We start from the raw sequence: 16,830 nt of genomic DNA, 5'->3' as shown, positions 1-16,830 counted from the left end.
TAATCGACTATCAGAAAGAGAAGTATTCTTTTCTCTGACTAAAAACGACACTTGCGACACCTCCAAATCAAAAGACGACAGTTCGATTAAGCTACTATTTTGTAAAAGAGAACTGTAAATGGTGCACAATACATAAAAACATTCACAATTCTTTGTACAATAGAGGTTGGATGATGCAAAGAAGGGGGTTTCAATAGTGGTCTAATGATCACAGACAACAAAACTCCTGAATAAAACTGAAGACAGTGAAGAAAAAACCAAAATTTTGAGGCAGATCTTGTCTTGTCTGATCATTGCACCTATAACACAGGGAACCAAGGATGCATCCCACCTACTGCACACGGGAGGTGTGATGCATCCAGATTTCCTAAAGGAGAGGGTGCGATGGTCAAGGAACGAGACTTTAACTTGGTTTTTGGTCACAGTTTGCAGTTTAGTTCAGGGATTTAGGCCGAGCAAATGATAGTCAGTAACTACAAAGTATAGGGATGATCTAATGAGGTTACTCAAGCTACCTCTAGGGCACTTAGGATGTTTGCAAGTCAATTGTTCAGTTCATAAACAAACCCAGAGATTGACTGAAGCAGCGTTGATCTACTTTGCACTTGCATAGCAAATGCAGTTCGAAGGCTAGCTAGCTTAACTTCAGGCTCCGTCTGTGGTTTATGAATCAAACAAATAGAGACAAGCAATCAAACTAATCGCTCCCCAGCGGAGTCGCCATTTTGTTATCGAGAAATCTAGTGTCTATTCAGAGTTGCTAGTCCCACTAAGACAGTTAGCTATGTTAGAAACAAATAGATTAAAGTCACTTGTTTTTCCTTTATGAGAGAGAGATGAGAAAGAAGCAGAGAGTACCAACCTCAGTCTTCCGCTTGGCTCCTTTCTTGTTTCCTTTCCCCTTCGATAGAATCTTGCCACTGCTTCCTTACTTGTCCAGCTTCAAAGAGCACCTGTAGATTCACAACAACATAATACCATCAAAGCATAGAGATTTTTCACTATAAACAATAAAGGATCAGATATATATTGACCATACAAATGCATATAACAAACACAATATTCAGAGATACACAAGAATATGGAGGAAAACTCAAATAGCTTTATTAGTAAAAGTCGTAGAAGAGAGGATTACAACCACTTGGTCTGACCCAGCACCATTCTCCCAGCCTGAAAGCCCTCTTCACCTCACACAAAGCAAGATCACCCAACAATGTCTTCAAAGAGAAACCAGCAGCACCTCTTTACAAATTACCAAATTCCAAACTTTGGATCTCTTGGATGAGGGATCCATTTATAGATATTAGCAGGGGGGTGATTTAGCTTCTGGGATTTTGATTAGTGTCATCTCTCTGATAGTTCTTAGTTCCACATGGAGATTTTGGATGTCTTACTCATCCCTGGGCGAACTCAAAGAGGTAAGTGTCAAATGAGCAGTTTCTAGAAGATTCTCTAGGTTTCCACCTAGCAAACTGCTTGTGCCATTTGTCTGCTCTCTCTCATTGCACCGTATAGAAGGGCTTTCCAGTATGCATCACACTTTCTTGATGTAGCAGGTGAGATGCATCGCACCCTTTGCATTGGGAAGTCTGTATGGTCCTGCTTTGACCAGTTCTGAGTAGTTTTTCATGGAAAACTTCTGGGAGATGATGTAATCAGATGACCTTGCTCCTTTAGGATATGGAACAACAATTTTAGGGACTTAGAAGCCCTTATTTTATGGACATATGTGATTGGGGTTGCAGTGCCCAAATATGTCTATAACACTGATGATCCTTCTCCTTGATTTTTCATAAGAGGAGCCATCTTCTCCTACTATTTGGGTGAGTCTTCAACAACAATAGGAACCTTGGTGGGAGTGTGAGGCTTTCCCTACCTTATTCTTGTACTTTTTCTTGTCCTAAAGTACAATGGAGTTTGTCTCTGTCTTTTGCCTTTTTGTTTGATAGGGGTACTAAGAGAAGTGAGGGAAAGTGCTACCTCTTTCTCAATGGGTTTTAGAGATACCCTAGGTGATTCCTCCTTTTGTTCTACCTCCTATTTTCCATTGCCCCTCTCATCTTTGTATTTCTCCTCTTCTTCTCCCTCTAGTGCCTCACTATGTTCATCTGTTTCCTCCTTTGCATCTTCATATGTTTCTGCACCACTCTCCTTCTCTTTTTCTTCCTCTTCTTCCTCATCTAATTCCTCTTCATCCCTATCTGTTTCTTCTTCATCATTTTTAGTTTCTTCTTCATCCTTTTTAGTTTCTTCTTCATCGATTTCACTAGAAGAAGGGCTCTTGTCATATTCAAGGGCCTTTATATCTCCCTCTGTCTGCTCGTCTCTGAATGTTTCCCATGTGATAGGGATTTTGAGGTTTTGGAGGGCATTTTGTATGATAAGTCTAATTAACCCATGATGGGCTAGATGTTGATGGTTTCCTTCTTGCACCTTCATTATCATATCTATCAAAGATTGAAGAAGGAAGTAGGGTATGTTAAGTCTGTTTTGAGTAGGTGTGTCTGCTCCAAACCTCAGTTCTTAAAGAAACCTAAATTGGTACCCATAAACCACACTGTACCTACCTTCACATGAGATATACTTTATAAGGTGGTACATAATTTCATTCCAAGGATAGGGTAGGCTTGCTCTTCTAACTGCAATTTTGTCTTCCATGGTCTCCTCTCCTTCTAAAAGAATTTCTTCTTTGTAGTTTGCTTATTTTCCTTATTCTCCTTTATCCAAGGTACTCCTAAGGGAAGTGTGGTAATTTTGCTTATGATCTCAAGGGTGAGCTCTATGTATAGGCCTCTCACCACAACAATGGCGTGGGTCCTAGTTAGTGGAATGAGGGAGAAAGCAAAATCTCTAGCTACTTCACCATCATATCCCCTCTGTTTCTCAAAGAAACCCATCCAATTATGCCTTGTGAATATCTCTAGGAGAGGAGGGTGTTAATGAATACTCATTGTGTTGATGGGTTCTCTTTTATTAAATCCCCCTGTAATTTTCTCTGATGGATGGAGGGTTGTACAGGTCTGCTACCAAATTTAATGAATGAGGGAATTTAAATGGAAATTTTGTGTATGCAATTCCCTTATGCTGCAATCACTTTCAACAAACTAGAATATTTTTTTTTTATGTTCCTTTCACTTGGAAAAATGTGGGAAAATGTAGAGCCTACATCCTTATCACTTCTTGATGAATCCAACCCCTATTTTTATTCCTCTGAAACTGCTCACTCCCATCTTGTAGGTGTTGGAATGTATCTTGTACGATCTTGTAGGATTTCCTGTAGGATCATGTAGGTGGTCCTACACAGGAAAAAATGAAATTTTCCTTTAATGTAGACTTCTTGAGGGCCAAGAGTGAATTTGCTAGTGTGGAGCCTTGAGAATGTGAATTATTATATGCATGGGGATCAATGTTTATTTCCTCATATGGGTGATTTGAGTGAGGTGGTGTTTTGGCAACCGAGGTATGAATATCTATTTTCAGACCATTGGTCCACTACCACATCATCATTCTCCTCACCTCATAATCAACTTCCACTTTGGGCATCCGTAGCTTAACTACTTTTGACCTCATCCTTATTTTCCTTGACTTGACTGCTACCACGTGTGTAAGAACTAACTGCTTTCTCCTTGTTTACTGAACGAAGGTGGCCAAGTTAACGGGCCACCTTTTGCTTATAAACCAACTATTTCACAAATTTTACATCTTTTGATCACATTATCGTAATGAGATAGTGGAAGTGAGATACTTACCTATGGTAATGGTGCCTTGATGTTGTTTGAAGAATGAAGACTTTGCTGTGTGTCTACTACAAGTGATTTTCTCCTATTTTTTTATTGTCCTTCGATGATTTTCTCCTATTTTTTTATTGTCCTTCGATGATTTTCTTCGATGTGTGGGTACTTGGATGTTGATGTTGATGATCCTAATGTTGCTGTTAGGATCTAGAGGAGCTTCTTCTACCTTTGAATCTTCCATGCCTGAATTTTACTGAAACCTGTGATTTATGTTTTGTGGGATAGGCAACTACAAAATTTCCTATAGGATGTCCTGTAGTTGTGTCTACCGATGGAACTTGTGGATAATTAGCATGGGAAAAGAAGAGGTATAGGGATTTGTGAATGAGGAAAAATAACCTTCATGGGTTGTCCCCTTGCTCTCTTTCTTCATTCTCTTTTCTCTATGTTTTTTCCTTTGAAAATTGTAAAAAAAAATTAAACTGACTTCTTTTTATGAATGCAGGGGTGATCATGGTGGAGAGAGGTATGGTGATGAGATAGTTAAGTAGAAATTATTTTTTTACATGGAAAAGTGATCCCCTTTCTCTATGGTTACTTCTTTTAGGATTCACAAGCCACTGTAATTCCTACAGTATCATCCTGAAGGTTTTCAGGAAATCTTGTAGGTTTATAGGGAATCCTATAGAAAACACAGAACCCTTGCAAACTCAGGTAAATGAGTGGGAAAATGGAGGGAATGATGGAGTTATGAAGGATAATGAATGGAGAAATAAAAACATGAGTTGGATAGCTCCCTTTTGATTCCCTTTTATTTCTCTGATCATCCTTCTACTGACCTACAAACAATATTTTCATAATTTTATTTTCTCCTTTTTTTTCAATTTTTTTTATTATTGAATGCAACTAGTCTACGTCTAAGAGGTTTTCAACCTAGCTGCTTGCAGTGGGTGCCTCAAGAGAGGTTCACCCAGAGGTATTTTTATTTCACTTTTTTTTTGACACCATTGGGCTGCCTCAAGAGGTTTTCAACCCAACAGTGGGACTCGGGTGCTTCATGGAGGTTTTCACCTTAGTCTCCCTATTTTTATTTTTTTATTTTTTTCTTTTTCTTATTTTCTTAGTGACTTCATGAGGTAGGACCTGAGACTTGCTCCACCACCATCATTGTTTTACTAATACAATCCACGAACTCTTGCTTTGAAAATGGCCTCTTGTAAGCCTTTAACCTATGCCCATTAACAATTAAAGGAATGGCCTATGGATCTACGGTTCTAATTTGCACTGAACCATTATCATGACATTTCTCTATGACATAAGGCCCTAACCATCTATTCCTTAATTTTCCCTTAAGGTATTTATATCTGGAATCATATAAGGAAGCCCAATAACCTTCTTTAAATTGCTTGTCCTTGATTTTCTTGTCATGCCAGATCTTCCTTTGAATTTGAGTCAGCTCTATGTGTAGGAGGGCCTGCATTCTAAACTCATCTAACCCATTCAACTGGAGCAATCTCTCTTTTTTGTGCACTGTTGAGATCTAGATCTAGTTGGGTTGCCATCCTCAATGTATTGTACTCAAATTCATTGTACAACAGTGCCCTCTTCCCATAGACCAAATCATAGGGTGTGAATCTAGTGGTGGTCTTCAAGGTCGTATTGTAGGCCTAGGTGGCCTCAACTAATCTATCTACCCAATATTTTTTGCTGCTGCTAACCACTTTGGTCAGAATTCCCTCTAGCACTTTATTAGTCACCACAACAAGGCCTTCTTCGCATAGACCAACTCAAAGGGTGTGAATCTAGTGGTGGTCTTCCAGGTGGTATTGTAGGCCGATGTGGCCTCAACTAATCTATCTTCCCAATTTTTTCTACTGTTGCTAACCACTTGGGTCAGAATTCCCTCCAACACTCTGTTGGTCACCTCCACTTTCCCATTAGCTTGTGGGTGATAGGGATTGGAGGTACTATGCTCGATATTGCACTGGCTTAACAAGTCTTCAATCATGTTGGATGTAAATTGGCTACCTTGATCAGTGACCGGTTCTCTAGGGTACCCAAACTTGTAAAATACATTTTCCCTTAAGAAAAAATCCACCTTCTCTATTGCTCCCTTGATTTCCTTGGTTTCATCCCACTTGGTCAAATAGTCATTGCGCACAATGATGTACTTCTTTTGCTTGGAAGGAGGGTCAATAGGTCCAATGAAATCCATGCCCCACTTGTAAAATGGCTCAAAAGTCACTTGAGGTTGCAGAGGCATTTCATCCCTTGGAGTAGGCTTTCCCATCATTTGGCTCTGATCACACTGAGTTGTATATGTTCTCACATCCCAATGAAGAGTGGGCCAATAATAGCCAGTTTGTAACACCTTGAATGTTGTACTCTTGGCTGAAAAGTGACCTCCACAAGGCCCATCATCACAGGTCAGAAGGATGTCAAATACTTCCTCCTCCCTAACACATCTTCTTAGAATTTGATCTAGGCCTAGTTTGAAGAGTCTGCCCCCAATCCAAGTGAATGGGGCACTCTTCCTCATAATCTTGCTTTCCTCTTTGGAGGACAAATTCTATTGGAACTTTGCATACACCAAATAGTTTTCTATGTCAGCAAACCATGGAGAGAGAATTGAAATGGTGAATAAGTGTTCATCTGGTAACTGGTCATCAACCATTCCTTCCTCCCCTACAGGCAAAGTTAATCTAGACAAAAAATCTGCAACAACATTTTCCTTGCTAGGCTTATCAACAATAGTTAGATCAAACTGTTGTAATAAATGTAACCATCTAATAATCCGGGCACTCACATCAGGTTTATTCATTAAATATTTAATTGCGGCATGGTCGGTATGTACAAATGTTTGATAAACTGTAATGTAATTCCTAACCTTGTTCAATGAATGCATAACAACCATGAGCTCCTTTTCGATCAGTATGTAGTTCAGTTTGGTCTTTGACAGATTCTTATTGATAAAGTAAATGGCATAAGGCAATTTGTCATCTATATGGCCTATAACTACTCCTATGGCTTTGTGTGAGGCATCAGCATGTATATGAAAAGGAAGCACCCAATTTGGGCCTCAGAGAATAGGTGTAGTGGTCAACTTTTCCTTTAGGGTGTCCAGGGCCTCTTGATAGCTTTTTGACCATACAAACTCAGAGTCTTTCGCCAAAAAACAAAATAAAGGAGAAGCTAACTTCCTGAAGTATTTTATAAACCTCTGATAGTATCCTGCTAAACCTAGAAAACTTCTGACATCTCTTTTCTTTTACATAGGTGGGACCGTTTGGATGATGGCTATTTTGTTTGGGTCCACTTGTAGTCCTTGTTGGGATATTGAATGACCTAGCATAGGCCCTGGAGTCATCAAGAACTCACATTTTTTGAGACTAAGGAACAGTTCATTTCAATGAATTTGTTCAAAACCTTACCTAAGTTGGACAAAGCCTCCTAGAAATCACACCCCTAGAGTGTAAAATCATCCATATAAATCTCTACTGCATCATGGACTAGCTCGGAAAAGATACTCAGGACTACTCTATCAAAAGTGGCAGGGGCATTTAATAGGCCAAAAGGAAGGACCCTATAGGTGAAAGTAGCCCACAGAAAAGTAAATTTGGTTTTATCCTGGTCTTCTCGGCTGATTTGGATTTGATTGTACCTGCTGAATCCAACTAGGAAAGAGAAAAAAAATTTCCTTGTCAGGCCATCTAGCACTCAGTCAATGAAAGGTAGAGGGAAATGGTCCTTCTTTATGGCTTTGTCTAACTCTTTGTAATCGACACAAATCTTCCACTTCCCATTTTTCTTTGGAACCAACATCAAAGGAGAGACCCACTCACTATCTAAGATAGGGTAAATGAATCTTGCATCTAGTACCTTTTGCAGTTCTTATTTGACTATATCCTTGAGAGCTAGATTCATTCTCCTTTGGGGTTGTCAGACTGGTCTACAACCTTCTTTGATATATATGTGGTGAGTACACACCAAGGGGTGCACTCCCCTCATTTCTTTGTAACTCCAAGCAAGGGCATCCAAATGTTCCTTTATCATGTTTCACAACTTTTCTTCTTGGTCAACAGAAAGAGATGGGTTGATTTTCAAAGTTCTCTCAATGCCTAATTCTATGGTTTTAACACGGGTAGGGTTTGAATTAGCTAAGCATAGATTAATCTGATGGTTTTTCTGGGTTTCCTTTACTACTTCTTCTAAGGAAAATGTGCTGGGAGTTGGACTTTGGAGTATGTGTTCAATCAAATCATCTTCATCTAGTTTTCCTCCTCCCATGGTTGTTTCTAAGGTATAGAGTTGGGCTGAATAAACTTCATCTTCTTCGTCCTCCTCCAACCATAAAGGTAAGTCATGTTCTAGAGATGGCTGGGTAGGAGGGTATGGGACTAACTTCTTGGACATATGCCCATTTTTTATAGTCATGTTTCTAGCCTTGTAGCTAATGTAGGCATTGACAATGGCTAACCAGGGCCTCCCAAGGATGAGAGGGTAACCAGTAAGCTTTGCCTTAGGCTAGAGAACTAGGAAATATGCAGGGTAATCCCATGAGTCAATGGAGACCATCACATCCTCCATAATCCCCTCAGAGTCACTGAAGAGTGGTCTGCAAGTTGCAGGACTGTTGTGGTCTTTCTCAATGAACCCTGGAGGTTGAGCTTGAGCATGGTGTCCTTGGTCATCACATTAATGGCAGCCCCAAGATCAATCAAAGTGTGTGGTACAATGGTGCCATTGATGTGCACATCTACTATAGGGCTTCCAGGTTCCAAATGCTTTGGACAAATTATATGCCCCAACATTAAGTTGGATAGTTGTCTAATGACATTAATGTTAGGGCCATCTCTTTTTTTCCTTTCTGGATGTTTGAATAACTTCTCCTTAATCAACTTGTTGTAAATAGGTACATCTTTTATAGCTTGGAGAAGTGGAATTTTGACGCATATATTTTTCAATTATCCTAGAATTTTAGTCTCTTCTCCAGTAGGCTGGAGTGGTTGGGTTAATCTATCAAGAAAGGGTGGTGGATTTACTTTAGGCATTCTTTCCTCTCCTTCTTCCTCACTCTCCCTTGGTGGAGGTAGAGGTTGGTTGTCTTGGAGTAATCTGCCAAATCTCAGGTTGATTTCTTGAATATCCACAACATAAGCAAGATAGGATGTCTCTCCACTGTGTACAAGCAGTGCCTGTCTGTTGTGCGGGTTTAGGTTTGGTTGGGAAGGCATCTGGGGTTGTTTAGGTGGAGTAAGGTGTTAAAGCTATGGTTAAGTAGGTGGTGGAGGAAATAAATCTAGAGAATTATTGTATGGGGTTCTCCACCCCTGGGGTGGTGCATTCCACTGAGGCTATGGTGGAGCATATGGTTGAAATGACTAGATGGTCGGCTAGGAATGATACTCAGTTGCAAAGGACCAAGGATGGTGTGTAGACCAGGAAGGATGAGTAGCAGGCCCCCAAGAGGGAATGGACGTGGTCTAGTTGGGGTGGTAATATGCATGGGATGACCCTTGCATGCCCTGCTTGTATTGTCGAGGCCCATGGGGTCTCCTTTGATTTATGTAGCAGAGTTGTTTAGTCACCCCTTCAGCGCCCTGATATACAACTTTTAGTCCAGGCAGAGAAGGGCACTTGCCTCTAGAGTGGTTTTCTTCATAGACTGAGAAGACACCAATCAAGTTGAATGGACATTCATTATTAGGGTGCCTCCTTGTGCATCTAGGGAAGAAAATGGTTAAGACTCTCTCTGTTTCCTCCCATTTTCTCTTAATGTGGGTAGTGTCCATCTATAGGGCAAGGGTTTGCAACATCTCACTCCTAAAATATTCCAACATGTTTCCAATTTCACCCTTGATGGATATATTGGAAGAGGATGGACTGGCCATAGGTTGTCTACCCCTCCCCTTTTTCCTAGCTGCCCTAGAATGGTTTCTAAAGATAGTCTTGATATCTTCATAGGGTATTTGATAGATGTCCCCTCTACTCGCAAGTTTAGGGTATCCAAAAGATCTTCCCTTACCCCTCTAAGCAGGACTAGCTTCAGTGACTCAGGATCAAGTGTGTACCTAGCCCTTTTGTAGCTAAGCTGGAATATTTCTTCATAATCCTCTAGGGATTCATCATGCCCTAGGGTCCTCCTAAAAATTTCCTCCTTGGTGTCTTTAGACCTACAATAGTCTTGATACTTGTTTTTGAAGGCTTGTTGCATCTGAGCCCAAGTTGTGACGTTATCCCCAGGTAAACCCATGAACTAGTGCAAAGCTGCATCCTTCAGAGTGGATGGGAATAACTTCAACTTCTACTCATCATTGGTGTAATCATAGCTTTTGCATATGACAACAAACTCAAACAAGAAAGTGTATGGATCTTCTAAGGTCAATCCATGGATATGAGGAAGGGCATATGGGCTTATATTCTTCATCTTGGTATCCCCAATAGATTCCCTGGTGAGGAAGGCACCCTCAAATCTTTCTCTATTTCCTCTATCATTTCTATTTTCAGCGATTGGGTCAGTTGGAATGGGTTCTTCTTATTATTCTCCCCCTATAGGATCTTAAAATATGTTTGGTTTCTCACCTAAGGGTTCCTCCAATTCACAACCACCGAAGAAGAGCGAAGGTTGGTTGTTTGAAGAAGTGGGGGTATCTGGAAAAATTTTCCCTAAGTTATCCCTATTCCTACGAGGCATCAAAGAAGTGTTTTTTTTTTGTTTTGTGTTTTTTTCAAGCTTTGGAAATAATTGTAGAGTTGAAATTGTAGACTGAATGAAAGCTAACTGATTGAATGAAAAATAATTGCTTGAATGAAATCTTACTTGTAGAATGGAAAGGAAAGAAAATAATGCAGAATGGAAAAGAAAGCAAATTAAATTACTTTTGCAGAAATGAAACTAATAGAAGAATATCAGAGACAAGAAATGGAATAAAGAAAGCAGTAATCACATAATACTCAGACACCTCCATAGCAACGGTACAGAAAAGTGATGAGCATCAATATTGTAGCAAGAATGCTGCAACTTCCGGGGCTACTAACTTTACTCTATCAACCCTGGGTTAGTACAAACTTGGAGGTGACAATGTTGTATACACAAGTAAATGTGATGGGTCTGCTCATTTCCACTACTAAGTTGGAGATAGACCACTAAGGTTTTTCAAACGAGACTTCTACAGATTTAGAAGAAACTTGAATACCAATGATGGAAAGAGAAATCTACTCTAAGAGAAAGCTTGTCTACTACAGTAAGGAAAAAGACTGAAATCAAATGCTAAAACACACCATTTTCTAACTAACTGCTAAGAGGCTATTCTTCAAAAGAATGCTAACTTAACATGTATGCAATCCTGCTATACTAACCATGCAAATTCAAAGCATCAAACATTCTATTGTTGTGCATGTAAATGACTAAAATAAATCTGTTTCTCTTTTTGTCTATTTTATGTGGAAGTATGAAAACAAATCTCCTTTGGTGATGTGGAAGGTGGATTAGGGATGATGGTGAATGGTTAGAAGGTTGGGGAGACCAGTAGGAGACATTTTCTAGCTTCCCAGAGGCTTTTTCCTCAATTCAGCCTCAAAACAAGCCACTACAGGAAAACCTATAGGATGTCCTAATTAGTTCTACAAGATGTCTGGAAAACCTACAAGATCCCTTGTATTTCTACAAGACACATCTGAGAGCAAAAGGATGGGTGTTGAAGGTGATGTAAGAATTAGGGAAGGTGTTTGGTGGATGGAATGAGGCAAGGGAGTTCCTACGACGACTTCAGAACTCAAAACCAAGGTTGGGAGATGGTTAGATTTTCTCAACAAGCTTGGAGAAGTTTCTTTGTGAAATGATGAAATTCGTAAGGTTTTTAGTGAAATAAAAGAATGATCATGGATGGATGAAATTGGAATGAGGTTGCTGACTATGAAATATCTCTATATTTCTGAAACACCTGCACTGCATCAACCATTTACATTTATCGAAAAATCATGCAAACAAGAAGAATTTTAGTTAACCAAGGAAAACATAATTTCATGAGCTAGTTGTCTACTTCATGCATGAGGAAAAAATTGAGAATAACATGGAACAATAATGAGATCTAATGTAAGACTGATATAATAAATTATAACTAGATCCTACACTTGTAAACTGATCAAATGTTGGCCTAAGTACAATAAAACCTAAATTCCATGAGAAAGTAGAATTCTATATTTTTGGGTCTGCATAGGAGTTCTTTCCTCAAACCATGATCCCTGAAGGAAGGAGTGAGGAAAAAAACACCTATTGAAAGATTTTTGATGTTCCTTTATCTCTTATAAACTACTGCCGAGGTAAAGCACAAATGGAATTAAACTAATAAGCAAACTAATCAAATCTACACTACTTGCAGTGAAATAATTCTAAAGACAATTCAACCATTAATCTATGAATTCAATATAAACATACAAATACAAGAAGAGGAGACTTTGGTTCTAGGGTTAGTACCTAACCCAAGAGCTTCATCCCTCCAAGTTAACTCAGTGGTGGATCAAGGAATTTCTTGTTCTCATTATCAAAACAGAAAATTACATAACAATGTCTTCCACAAGTCTTGAACTCGAAAATGACTAGTGTTTTTACACCAAAAATTCAAATCCTAATGAAGACCTAGGCCTATTTATTTATACAACTGTAGTCTCCAATGAATTCCTTAAATATAGGGATGCTCAGCTCCCAAACTAGAGATAAACTAACTCTTTAATTGTCACTTGCTTGGCTACCTTTTGATATCCATGACTTGGCTACTTGTACTTCGGGCTAGTGTGATTGATGTAGGAATATTCAAATTAGGAAGGAGTAAATGAGGAGGATCTACCTCCTACAATCTCTCCTCCTTGTCTCATTCAAGTTTCAGCTCTCAATGATCCAAAATTCCATGATTTTCTCTCACAAACCTGCAATTAATGCACATTAGTCCACTAGGCATAATACCCCACTTTGCCTCATCTCATTAAACAAAATGCAATCAAAATATGTAATAAATTGTGAGAAGAGTTGATTTGACTAAGCTAGGATGTGGATTAAGGTCCATATAGTTACTCAATGATGAGGCTCATCACTAATATTGATACTGGTCACAATACCTATTCCATAAATGGCACAGGGAAGTTGTCTTTGTCAGAGGCACGATTGCGATTTTGGAAGTCTACACACAAGCATATTTCCCCAGAATTATTCCTTACTGGGACCATATTTGACATCGAGGTTGAATTTCATACTTTATAAATGATCTAAGTGTCCAACAACTTAATGCCTTTTGAATCAGAGGATCAAGCATTCGATGTACCTTTCACAACTTGTGCTAAAAAGGGTTGGCCCCTTCCCTGACTAGGATAACATTATGGATTATTCACGTGTCGTAATTTTTGAGTTCATCGTATTTCCATGCAAAAATGTATTGGTACTACTTGAATAAGAAGATAAAGGCTTTTCGCTCTATGTGCAACAAGTACTGAGATTGACAAACTTCAGATCTTTCCCTATTCCAAGATTAATTTGTTCATGCGACAACATTGAACTTTGGGTTTTTGCATCGGCTGGCCATTTCAAGTGGTTCTACAAGTCATATAGCTTTTCCAATGACACCATTCCCTTCAACTAGGGTTCTCCTTATTTTCACAAGCTGCATCTTGCAACACTTTTTCATGCTTGTCTTCATCAATTGTTGCATCTATGGATACATCAATGTTTTCCATGAAATGTAGTATCTATTGGACATCATTAAGAACGTGTAAATTAGTGATAATATTAGGGAAATATGGTGTATAAATAATTCCAATAGAAAAACTATCCCTAAGCAGTGATAACCTATCATCATCATTTGCTAATGCTTCTGCAGTTGCATTACTCATTCTAGGAATATATATAATGTTAAAAGCTTGTAATTGAGAAATTAAACACCATACCTCTTGTTGATAACATTTCAAAATAAGTGACACACATTGTATAGTATTGCATACCCGTTGCATGATAATATCTAAGTCACCTATTTCATTAAGAACTCCAACGTTGAGGTCACTGGCCATCTATAAGCCCAGGATGAGTGCTTTGTATTATGTTTTGTTATTAGTGCACTCAAATTCGAAGTGGCTTAAGATGAGGTGTTTTCTCTGTCACAAGTCTACTAAAACACAACAAGCTCCAGAGCCATCTTTTGTCTTAAAACCATTAAAAATAAGAGTCGAAATATGATATATACAAGAGTTATGCCCTAGACTAGTACTACTACTACTACTATCTACTATGCAAAGGTCATTTGCACTAATTGGCCTAGGAAGGAGACCCAACTGTGTGTCTGGTGGAGCTTGTGAAGGCTAAGTAAGGTAGCACCCTAGGTCAGTCTCCAAGAAGTAATTACCAAATATCATATCTGCAAAAGCAACTAATTTATTTTTCCCCTTGAAGGGAGTGACAGTGTGCTTCATCTAAGGCCCCAAGTCTACTCGGATTTGGCTAATTTTTCCCTCACATGGAAGCCATAAATGTGATTAGTCAATAGAAAAATAGCTCTATAATTTTTTGGTCTAGTCTCTACTCAGTAATACACCATATTCTTCTCGGATGCCCAAAATTACTATGTTTATGCACTGGAAAACTCGTTGATCGGATGATAGATGAATAAGCACATTTATGAGTTCACCAATAGCATGGACAATAGTCTTGTCTAGATGAATGATCTGTGCATCTATATTATCCCATTTTGCATTGATTTTGTTAGCTACAGATAGTGTCATTACATTTACATATGCACCAGAATCAATGAAGAAATTGTGTACATTGTAACTAAAAATTTCAAATGTAATAAAAACATAGGGTAGAGTTTGTTAGCATCTAGTATTAATGCATTAAGAACATATTCTAGGGGACCAGAAGACTTACTATATCCCTTCTGCGAATAAGTGTTTTTACCTGAGGTAGGTTGTTCAAGAGCTTGGATAAGTAGTTCCTGTTGGTTCATGATCCTTGTAAGTTCAAAGAGTGAAATATTACCACGAGATTTCTTCATGTCTTTGACTATGTAATAATCAAGTGTGGCAAGGATTACCAAAGTGTCTGGAGGAGTAACTTTATATGATATTTCAAGAATGATAAGATTACTTTTGTTATTGATGGAAGTACCTTTTGTTGTAGCTGTGTTTCTAGACTTGCTTTGATTCTTATGGGCTAATTTGATAGGTGGTGTGATTTTCCTTAATAATTTTTATTTCAATTTTTGCCTCATCAACTCTTGTTCGGAAACTGGCCCTTCGATTCTCAATTTGTATCGACTATTCTAGATTTAGAGTTGTGGCCTCACTTAGTGGTGGTTCTTCAACATTTTTATTTTCAACTTTGTATACACAAATGAACATGTTTACTTCATGTCCAACCCTTTTGGTTTCTTTAGCTGAGACAATTTATTCCTTCTCTTATGCTGGTTGAGTACACTCATCTGAAAGTATTGTATCAACGATATGCACAACTAGAGAATTCATGTTATGGTTCCATTGCAAGAATCTATTTTCTAAATGATACTTTTGATGAAATGAAAAATGTTGGTCCATGCCCATAATTTCAACATCCATCACAACATTTGAGCTTTGTTTAGGCTTGTTGGTTACTGATGCTGCCAGAGTTGGAAGCCCTTCTTAGAAAGTTGAATTTAGGAGACTTGCTTCTTACAGTGGTCTTTCTTCACCTTTGTTTTAACTCTTCCATCTCATTAGATAAATACTTGGTGGTACAGGTCAAGATTTCAAGATAAATAGTGTCTTTATCCTTGGCCTTACTTAAGGACACATGAGACCTTTTAGTATTTGGAGTCTTTTGATGGTTCATTGTCAACAATGACTCTAATTGTGCACAAGTCCTTTTCAACCGTATTAGCTTCTATGTATTTTTTTGTGAGAGTTTAGTCCTCAATTCTCTTCATGAACTGCATGATGCTTGTTGGTAAGGTAGACATGTAATAATCAATGGTTATGGAGTCATGAGGTTTCATGTTTGTAGGAAATTTGTTCAATATATGATTAAACCTCTGATTAAATTCTTTAACTTTCTCTTTCTTCTCCATATTCAAATTACCCAGCTCTTTCAATAATATGGCAGGGGTTTTGTCATCAAAAGCTTCTCAAGAAACAAATTTTTGAACCCCTTCCGATTCTAGATTGAGTTTGGAGGAAGAATGTGGTACCATACAATTGCTCTGCCATCCAAGGTGCAAGGAAAACGTCTATATGAAACATAATCATAACATACCTCAAGAATTTGCATATGTAGGTAGAAGTTGTCCAAATGGTCCTCTACTTTCATTGTTTTGTTAAGGTTTTACTTCGTTAGCAACTTCTCCGGGTGCCGCGACATCTTGTGTTAAACACCTGGTAGAGCAAGTGTGCCCTGAGACCTCCAATCCAGATCTTGGTCTGCCATATATTCATCTCTATGATCCTCGTCTTTGTAAGAATTTGATGGATATTCCTCTTCTTCCTCGTCACCACCTAACCCTTGGAAAGTGTCATTTGAGAGTACCACATTGTCTCCATCGCCTCCGTTATCATATGGAGGCTTCTCCATTTTATCTACATTGTCTACAATCTTTGAAAATTATTCAAGGGTGGCAACAAACATATCTTCGACTATCGAAACCACTATCCCAGTAGGGGTGGTTGCATTCTTCTTTGGAAAATAAGGAATATTATGTACCCCCGAAACAAATCCAATAACCTTTGCAAACTTACGGGGTATAGGTTAGATGGCTTGGATGTGATCGTAAGAGATTTCAGAAGTTTTTTTAGGACCATGTTGAGAAGATCTGCCAAATTCAGGAATATAAGCAGGAGAGGTGTTGGGAACATTGGTTCCTTGACCAGAAGAAGTATGATGAGGGTTGGAGACGTTATCAACCATAAAAGTTGGTTTCCCTCCCAGTGCCAGAAATGTTGACAGTGTTGGACCTACCAACATTCAAGGGGTCTCCCTAATATGTGGTCCCAATTAGACCTCACACCATTTGAATTAGGATCCCCATATGGAATATTGTTTAGTTACCATTTTCTTAAATGTTTTCCCTGGCTCTATCTGTCAACA

The 16,830-nt window shown here is 38.7% G+C and overlaps 1 pseudogene; it reads right to left on the bottom strand.

The window, feature by feature from the left end:
* The window catches only part of LOC149168220 (zinc finger CCCH domain-containing protein 31-like), an 81,390-nt pseudogene extending 65,073 nt beyond the window's left edge, over positions 1-16,317 (bottom strand).
* Positions 16,318-16,830: the final 513 nt, after the last annotated feature.

The sequence above is a fragment of the Pinus tabuliformis genome, chromosome 4_2 (genome assembly GCF_031772625.1).
Source record: "Pinus tabuliformis cultivar Carrire ecotype Pingquan chromosome 4_2, CPIR1, whole genome shotgun sequence".
Taxonomy (NCBI): Eukaryota; Viridiplantae; Streptophyta; class Pinopsida; order Pinales; family Pinaceae; genus Pinus; species Pinus tabuliformis.
Note: the sequence above shows the minus strand (reverse complement) of the source record. Positions and strands in the feature narration are given on the sequence as shown.